The sequence below is a fragment of the Octopus sinensis genome, linkage group LG4, assembly GCF_006345805.1.
Source record: "Octopus sinensis linkage group LG4, ASM634580v1, whole genome shotgun sequence".
Classification (NCBI taxonomy): Eukaryota; Metazoa; Mollusca; class Cephalopoda; order Octopoda; family Octopodidae; genus Octopus; species Octopus sinensis.
Window position 1 is genome coordinate 149,789,090 of NC_043000.1, and position 10,000 is coordinate 149,799,089.

The following is a 10,000-nucleotide window of genomic DNA, read 5'->3' on the forward strand; positions in this document are numbered from 1 at the left end:
CCCCCGTCATTTAGCGGTTCGGTAAAAAGAGACCGATAGAATAAGTACTGGGCTTACAAAGAATAAGTCCCGGGGTCGATTTGCTCGACTAAAAGTGGTGCTCCAGCATGGCCGCAGTCAATGACTGAAACAAGTAAAAGAGTAAGAGAGTAAAGAGAGACACTCTTTCCTCAGGTGCCTACCACCACATGCTTTGCATGGGTTTATCTCCTGATATATATCATGATTTTTGCAAAACACTTTATCCATCTTCCGACTTTTTTGCACTGGTTTTATCTGTAAACAATCTCTGTGTTGGATTTCTTCTGTGTCATGCCTTACTTTTAATATCTTATTGCACTCTTCTGATAGTTTCTGGAGAGTTGTATCCTGGTTCATTTACGGCTTTGCAAGAATTTTCATTCTGACTTCTCAGTCCTTTTTAGCAGTAAGTTCCTGAGCAACAATCAGGCTTCTCAAAACCAGAAAGGAGAAAGCTGATTCAAAGTCTACTGATCCAAGCCCTTACCGGAACTGTAAAAAAAACTGTAAAACTTACCAGAAGTTTATCATTTAAGTATATATAAGCATGCCTAGATATGCAAGTAAATGCATGAGAATATATACATAAAACAAAACATATAAATCTGTACATATACCTACAAACGAAACTACCCTGTTGATGCTTTTGAAATTCCAATGAAGGAGCCTTGGATCTAGGTTAGAAACCAGCTCCTTTCTTATTGGCAAGAAATCTTGAAATAAAACTGAATAGGACATACATACATAATCGTAAAAAGGTAAAACAATGTCCAGTATATTGAGAAACAAAAAAAAAATATGATGAGAAACGAACCCCAGACACTGTCTGGTACTGAGTGTACATACACATACATGCATGTACTTACGCATGCACAAATGTATATACATACACTTAAATACTTACACACAAATACATATACATACACAATAATACATATTTACTCTTTTACTTGTTTCAGTTAATTTGACTGCGGCCATGCCGGAGCACCGCCTTTAGTCGAGCAAATCGACCCCCGGGACTTATTCTTTGTAAGCCCAGTACTTATTCTATCGGTCTCTTTTGCCGGACCGCTAAGTGACGGGGACGTAAACACACCAGCATCGGTTGTCAAGCAATGTTGGGGGAGACAAACACAGACACACAAACATATACACACACATACAAATATATATATATATATATATATACATATATACGACAGGCTTCTTTCAGTTTCTGTCTACCAAATCCACTCACAAGGTATTGGTCGGCCCGAGACTATAGCAGAAGACACTTGCCCAAGGTGTCACGCAGTGGGACTGAACCCAGAACCATGTGGTTGGTTAGCAAGCTACTTGCCACACAGCCACTCCTGCGCCTATATTGTATATACGCATACACACAGATCTGCATACATACATATATATACATGCATACATACAAAAAAGATGTATAGCATATGTATTTATGTATGTACATGTATAAGACAATGGGTGTGTGTGTGTGCGTGTATGAGTGTGTGTATCGAGTGTGTCTCACTACTCAGCTCATGGACGTGAAACTAAATGTGTGTATGTGTGTGCGCGCGTGTGTATGTATGTGTGTGTGTGAGTGTGTGTGTGTGAGTGTGTGTGTGTGTGAGTGTGTGTGTGTGTCGAGTGTGTCTCACTACTCAGCTCATGGACGTGAAAGTAAATGTGTGTATGTGTGTGCGCGCGTGTGTATGTATGTGTGTGTGAGTGTGTGTGTATGTATGTGTGTGTGTGTGTGTGTGTGTGTGTCTCACTACTCAGTTCATGGACGTGAAAGTAATTTTGTGTGCATGTGTGTGAGTGTGTTCGTGCGCGCGTGCTACCGTTCACTTCACTCCCCACCTTCTTCGCAGACTTCAAAGGCAAATAAACATCAGTTTCAACCGGACATAAAAAACAAAAGTAAATATATTGAAATTCTTTACTAAAAGTGCCCAACAATCAGCTGTGGATTTTTGACATTTATGCCACTCACATCGATCTATTGAATTGCGATATTATTTTCATTTTCAAAAAAAAAACAATGGACAAATAACAAGAAATTATACACGAGATAGCAACCATGGTTTTGTTTAAATAGTGTAGATTACATATGAAGCATGTTGACAATGTTTTCTCGTTTGATTTTGTTGATACAATAGATAGATAATCTTAGTACTAATATATTTATTTTTACAATGTATTTTATAACGGTTTGGCGAAGTTTCGTATGTCGTAGATCAGATTTCCGTCGATTTCCGTAAAAAACTTTTATTTTTTTACATAAGTAATGAGAGCGAAAGAGACTAAGAGGAAGCGATTTTACGACGATAAGGTTTCACTTTGAAATCGGCCTGTGTGCGTTTGATGGGGTGTGGGAGACAGACAGTATGTTGTGTAAGTGAAGTGCTTCTGTTAGTGTGTGCGAAGAGACAGAGAGAGTAATGTGTGAAGAGAGAGATAACTGATTTTTTTACTCGGTGTATGTGTATATGTATGTATGCATGTATGTTGTGTGGTGTGTGTATGTATCTATGTATGTGTGTGTGTTTATGTATGTATGTATGTATGTATGGCCGGCATAGACTTTTCAACACAGAACATTACCAATCGGATTTTGTCACTTTTCCTTACACATTTTGTACTGTTCGTTCCTTTTGCTGCACAACACAATGTTTACACATGCATATATATGCATGCTTGCACCCAGTTTCTGTGCACCTCTATAGACTATTAACTTTTTTTTCCTTTGAATGCAACTCTTTCTCTCATGAGAAGAATATCTCCTCATTTTATAACTCTCCCATCTTTTTCTTACCATTTCACCATCGTCACATCAACAGAGAGACATAAGGCTGCACAGTAGCAGTCGACAAGGCATGTATAACGATTAAATAAAAAAAAATTTAAACCGCGATATGGCGAGGGGATATTGTGTGTGTTGTGTGTATATATATTATATATATATATATATATATTATATATGTGTGTGTGTGTGTATATATATGCATGCATGCATGTATAAAGAGAAAGACAAAAACTAAAAGCCGAATTACTTACCGCTGCTTTTTAGCGTTGTTATTGTTGCCATAACAACAGTATAGAGTTATCTTTCCTTTACTAAAAACGTATTTACAGACTCTCCCTAACTTTTAATCCTCATTCACACTTACACATTAAATCCACTTCAGAACCAAAACAACAAAGAGTTACTCTTTTACTTGTTTCAGGCATTTGACTGCGGCCATGCTGGAGCACCGCCTTTAGTCGAGCAAATCGACCCCGGGACTTATTCTTTGTAAGCCCAGTACTTATTCTATCGGTCTCTTTTACCGAACCTCTAAGTGACGGGGACGTAAACACACCAGCATCGGTTGTCAAGCAATGCTAGGGGGACAAAAACAGACACACAAACACACACACACATATATATATATACATATATACGACAGGCTTCTTTCAGTTTCCGTCTACCAAATCCACTCACAAGGCATTGGTCGGCCCGGGGCTATAGCAGAAGACACTTGCCCAAGATGCCACGCAGTGGGATTGAACCCGGAACCATGTGGCTGGTTAGCAAGCTACTTACCACACAGCCACTCCTGCGCCTATTTATTAATTTATTTTCATTTCAGTATCGTACTTATATAGGATCTTTTCGGTTTGAACGGCAGTTTTTAACATAATTTCTAGATAACTAAATTATTTTAAACTTCGTATACTGGTAGAATGTGTTTATAAAACATCTTTTTCTCTTGGCATTATTGAGAATATTCTATCGTTTGTAAGATATTTGTTGTTGTTGTTTTTCTTCAATTTCTGCAATTTCAACCAATCAGTGATGTCTATTGAGTTAAAGAGCATTCTGTGCCGTATGAATATGTCCCTCGTTTAAGAAACAGATAGGGTTTATTTACATTTGTGAAGAAAAAAAGATACCGTTCCCCCCACCCCTAACCCTAACCCTAAAACAGATTGAAATGCAATAGATCGATTCTAGGGTCATAATTATGGGTGACAATTTCATATGGCACCGGTACATATAGATATATGTGCGTGCATATATATAGACCACTTCGGTCAAGAATGACCAGGGGATGCACACAGAAAGTCCCCATCCGAGGCACAAGTCTGAGCAAGGTTGTTTATGGAAGACAAGCGGTCACTCATGCATACCAGCCTCTCCATCCACGTCACTGATGTTATCAAATGGAAAGGTAAAGGCCGATACAGCTTGGCATCAGTGACGGCGCAACTTATTTCTACAGCTTAGTGAACTAACACAACATGAAATAAAGTATCTTGCTCAAGAACACAACAAAGAGCCCAGCCCGAGAATCGAACTCACTACCTCATGACTGTCAGCCGGACGCTCTGACCACTGAGCCATACGCTTTCAAGCTTTGAAGATCGTGAGCGTAGTGGACACCCATCTGTCATCGATGACGGTCAATTAAAGACCGTTATTGAGAAAGATCACTGGCAAAAGAACTGCCTGCAACCATTTGCATGCGATCGGAAAATATGTAAAAGCTCGACAAATGGAAACCACAGAAAATCATAAAATACAAAGATATGAAATTAGATCGTCGCTTCTCCGAAACCAGAACGATCCATTTCTCGACCGTATTCTAACGTGCGATGAAAAGTGGAGTCACGTGTGTGTGTGTGTGTGTGTGTGTGTGTGCGCGCGCGCGCGTGTATGTATGTATGTATCTATACATTTGACTGCGGCCATGCTGGAGCACCGCCTTTAACGAGCAAATCGACCCCAGGACTTATTCTTTGGAAGCCCAGTACTTATTCTATCGGTCTCTTTTGCCGAAACGCTAAGTTACAGGGATGTAAACACGCCACCATCGGTTGTCAAGCGATGTTGGGGGGACAAACACCAAACACAGACACATATAAACATACATAAATATATATATATATATACACACACATATATACATATATACGACGGGCTTCTTTCAGTTTCCGTCAACCAAATCAAGGTTTTGGTCGGCCCGAGGCTATAGTAGAAGACACTTGCCCAAGATACCATGCAGTGGGAATGAACCTGGAACCATGTGGTTGGTAAACAAGCTACTTACCACACAGCCACTCCTGCGCCTAAAAAATTCTACAAAATTTTTTTTCCACCCTATATTGATTAATTATGAATTTTCGGGTTAATTCCGTAATGGAATCGGCGGCTTATATTTATTTGCTGCCGATAAATTTGGCGCGAGTGCGATGATTTGAAAATTTTAGGTCAGATATTGCCGAGGCAGGGTCGGAAATGCCTCGTGAAAATATCTGTTCCGACTTGGCTATTTCTTACTGATGATTCTAAGGGCCTATGGAAGATTGGCTTGATTTAATTTAATCAGGTTAGTTTACCATTAAACAGTAGATGAAACGGTGCATCGTATAAGAAATTACAGGGTAATGTTTTTTAATTTTCTCCTGTTTACGGAATTGATGTTTATTTGCGGTTGAAGCTTTGGCTGTTATTTCTAGTGGTGAATGGCCTATTATGGCCGTTCCTTGATTGTGATGTTGAACTTAAAAATGGTCTATGACTATTTAATTTTTTCCACTAGGCCGCTGGTGGCAAAAAAATTCTACAAAATTTTTTTGCCACCCTATATTGATTAATTATATATATATATATATATATATATATTATATATGTATTGTAGCGTACACTTGAGTGAAATTCCTCTCCTCTCTGTTATATATACATACGAACGTAGTAGATAACAGCTAGCCTTTGGCCGCATTTTGGACCCTGTTGTGTCCACTACTCTGATTGGTTGGTTTTGGTGCAATTTATCTCTTGCTCTAGCGCGCGCCATTATGCAACCAAACCAACCGCAGCCTTCAAATAAGGTCATGTGTGACAGCCTGTTTTCTACCCAACTTTGAGCCTACGACTCCTTATAAAAACTCCAGTTTCCCATCCTCTCTATGTCTTTGGTTTCAGACCTTTTGAGGTCTAGCCACTGACCACACAAAACACAGCCAGTTCCAGCGACAACACAACAGTAACCACGTTAAGACTTACCAGCTTCGTCCAACAGCATTCAGCGACCTCCACCTCCGCCGCCACCATTCGTCCTAACGTCAACATCTCTCTACGCACACAACTCAACAAGCAACTCACCCAGGTTACAACAATGCACTGTTCGTGAACTACTTCACCACAGATCAACAGCGAATATACAACCTGCGAGAACTCCTGTACCAAGTGACCTAAGCAGCAGCATCACAGCCACAACTTCACGTACGACATGTACCTCAACCGGCTCTGCATCATCGCCGCAACTTCTTGATACAATATTTCAACTATCGTCTACAATTGACTACAAACTGGTATTCTCATTCTTGTGTCTATGAACATTCTTCTAACCTCTCATTATAGACTCTTTCAATGTTTTTCTTCTTCATTACTATTCTTATCTGTACTTAACGCACACGCATACATCCACGCCTATACACACACATACACTTTGTTTTCATGACGGCCTGTCTATTATTCTATATACATGACGCACACACAGTCACACATGTTAACATATCAATAAATCTTCTCTTAAACATTCCACCCGGTTGTGTCTCTCTTTTCCCTCTGGCACATATATGCATTATTCTTTTTATATTTATTGGATCCACCGTGTGTTGTACTAAGGAGCCATTCTCGTCACCTCGCTTTGCACGGTCGTTACAGTATGTATGTATGTATGTATGTATGTATGTATGTGTCCAATAAACACCCTCCTCACCAAAAGACAAAACCCGTCAAAGGGGGAGGAACTCTTGAGGGTCAACGGCCATCCAATAAATGCCTTAAGGCTGTATCATGCGCGGGGACATAGAAATAATCGGACTGAATACCCGATCGCGCGGTTAAACCATTAGAAGTGAAGGACTCCTAGCCTTTGTTAGAGCATCCTTCTAGGAGAAGGTAACTCAGGTAACTGGGATAACTCTGACATAAAACCTGCGGCTCAGTGGTTACCGATGATGTTGACTTATTCTTCTTTTCGGATTATGGCTGCTGTTGCTTAGTGAGTGGGATTGACTCAGTGCATAGCCTTTTCTCACTTTTAAAAAATCTTCTTGCACAGGCATTGCACGATAACAACATTGATTAATCTTCGTGCAATGACCATACTCGATAATGAGGGGGCAGCCACCATGTATGTATGTATGTATGTATGTATGTATGTATTTATGTATGTGTGTGTGTATGTATGTATGTATGTGTATGTATCTATATATATATACAAACACACACATACATATACATGTATATATACATACATATATGCATACACACACATATGAACATACGTAATCTTATATATATGGCTCTTGTTATACCTGAACCTCTTCTACACGTATGTTCTCGCCCCAACCCTCCACAACGCAGGACGGTGTGTAATATCACACCTATGCCACGTACAATAGGCGGAAGAAGAGAAGAAGGTGTTCAAGCTGTTGCAATTTCTTTTGCCTTTCTTGTATCAAACTTACTCGACGTACCTTGGAATCTCTGCACTGGTGACTCTGCCCGACCTGTCTAACCCCCGGAGGACAGATATCCCACTCAACACTGTAAGCGGACACAGAGGTAAGGCATGGTGGTGACTTGATCCCGCTCCAGCCCTGACGAAGTCTTGGAGTCGATCTCCTGCTTTAGGCAGTCGCAAAGAATCAGCATCACCATCGCCAAGGTTATTCGTGGTTTTGAGGCTGATGCGCCAGCGTCGTCTATTGACCAGGCACTTACTATCAACAGTCCGCAAGACTGGAACAAATTATTCAGTTTGGATTCCCGACGGCAGGTGGGGCTTCGGTTCCCTCCTTGAATTCGAGGCTTAGATGCAACGTCACTTCAGCCACTCATCCCCAACTAGTCTCTTGCTACTTTCAGGCTGCCCACCTTCGCCGATGCCGCGCATGCAGGTTTCTTCCGAAAGGGCTTTGAGTCCAGGTCACTCGCAAACTGAGGGCGACGTTTCTGCCGCCGTGTGCGCACTGGCCTCAAGTGACACAGTGCTCGAACCCACACCGGATGTTCTGGTTTCTCTCCATCTGAAGCATCCGTACTCTCCAGCAGATATCAGGGATTTCAAAATCCCTCTGACAGTGACATGGGCTTGACCGCGCTCAGTGATGATTGGTTGCTGCTTTGAGATCCTTCACTGCAAGCATCAGTGGTAGAGTGGATGGCCTGCAACACAGCCACCTCAGAGATGTAATCTCGTCATATACTGCCGCGATGAGAGCACGCTTATTCCGATCTATCACTGCTCTGACAGACAGTCTTCTTCGTACGGACCTCCCTCACTCTTCTCAGCTAATCTGACTGCGCCGAAGAAAGACTGAGGCATCCGTCCCATAGCGGTGAGCAACGTCTTTCGACGACTTGCAACCAGAATTGAGTGTAAATCAATCAAGGATGGCCTGAACGACTCGCTAAGCCCTGTTCAGCAGGGAAAGAGAGCCAACTGTGGGTGTGAGCTGCTGCTCATGCGGTTAGACACTACATACAGCAAAGGCTTCCTACTAAAGCTGGATATTAAAAAAAAAAATGCTGGACCACATCTTGAAGACGTGTCTGAGACGTGCTCCCTCATTACACCCACCTGCATACTTCTATAGAACACCCAGCACACGAATGGCTGCTGGCAACAGGATCGATTCTTCCACAGGTGTCCAGCAAAGTCACCCTTCAATGGTCTGGACGATGCAACTTTGAATGGCTCAACTGAGTTTGTAGTTTGGAACCTTTAGTAGGCCATCCCAGCCCTAAAGCTACCTGGACTTGAGATCAGCCCGTCCAAGTCAGGTGATAAACGTAACTATGGTGAGGCTGAAATCCAGGACATCGTACTCAGCATCCAGCCTGTCTTAGCGGGGGGCTCGGATGACTCCAAAGGACGCTGTCTGTATTCTTGGCTTCCTAGTCCTCCCGAAAGCCATAACAGAGTGCCTGGAAACCAAACTTGAGGACTTGACTAGGACGACTGAGAAACTGCGTCCCGTTGACGTGCACACGGTACTCTTCCTCTTGAAGAATTGCTTTGCTAAGCTCCTTTTCTCGCTACGCAGTACCCCACGTCACCCTTTTACAGATCGCCTCGGCGATGTCAATGACACCATCCACCGCTGTGCTGAACTCATCTACAATGTCAGTTTTGACAGGGCCGTATGGCAACAGGATAAACTACCTGTTAAATTTCGTGGCCTTGGTCTCCGTTCTGCAATAGACCTGGCTCTGCCAGCCATTCTTTCCTCAATCTCCTCCAGCTACACCTTAATCGGCAAGGTATCTGTGGGACGGCTAAACCCGATGGGGACCAGGAACTGGAGTTATCTCTAGCCGACTGAACCGTTGAAGGCCTTGCCGTCCCCTAGAATACAGATGACCAACGTAAGTAAGACGACTTCTAATGCAAACTTGCCTCCGGACGGATTGAGACATCCTTAGACCAGCACCGCCTAGCCTGCCTCCATTCCATTCCGCAGCTAAACAGTGGCGAGTGATACCCTCCTCATTGACCGGTACCCATTTTGATGGTGGGTGCACTCATATCAGAGTGGATCAGCGCTTCGATCTCCGCTTGTGTGAGCCGCACAGATGCCGTTGTGGAGCGGTAGTCTTTGAATTCGGCCTGCATTCATTATCCAGAAGCCATAGCGCCGGCCGGTTTCCCCGACACGCCGCTCTGAACGACATAATTAAAAGGAGCTTCGATGTGGTTGGCTTCCTGTCACAACTAGAACCAGTAGGTCTTGACCGTGGGGACGGTAAGCACTCCAACGGAATAACCCTCTTGCCTTGAAGGGTTTTAGACGAACAAATCAACCCCAGGATGTATTTTTTAAGCTTAGTACTTATTGTATCGGGCTTTATGGCCGATCCGTTAGGTTACGGGGACATAAACACACCAACAACGGTTGTCCAGCAGTGATGGCGAGGGGAGCAAACACA

The 10,000-nt window shown here is 42.6% G+C and overlaps 1 protein-coding gene and 1 long non-coding RNA gene across 2 annotated transcripts in view; one reads left to right on the top strand and one right to left on the bottom strand.

The window, feature by feature from the left end:
- LOC118763155 overlaps nt 1-6,389 on the top strand; it is a 14,371-nt gene extending 7,982 nt beyond the window's left edge. Inside the window, exons 2-3 of the long non-coding RNA XR_004998915.1 lie at nt 1,262-1,267; nt 6,207-6,389. This is a non-coding gene — a long non-coding RNA (uncharacterized LOC118763155). The remainder of the gene's footprint in view (nt 1-1,261; nt 1,268-6,206) is intronic.
- LOC115210935 (coiled-coil domain-containing protein 13-like) overlaps nt 1-10,000 on the bottom strand; it is a 139,151-nt gene that overhangs the window by 102,321 nt on the left and 26,830 nt on the right. The window lies entirely within an intron of this gene.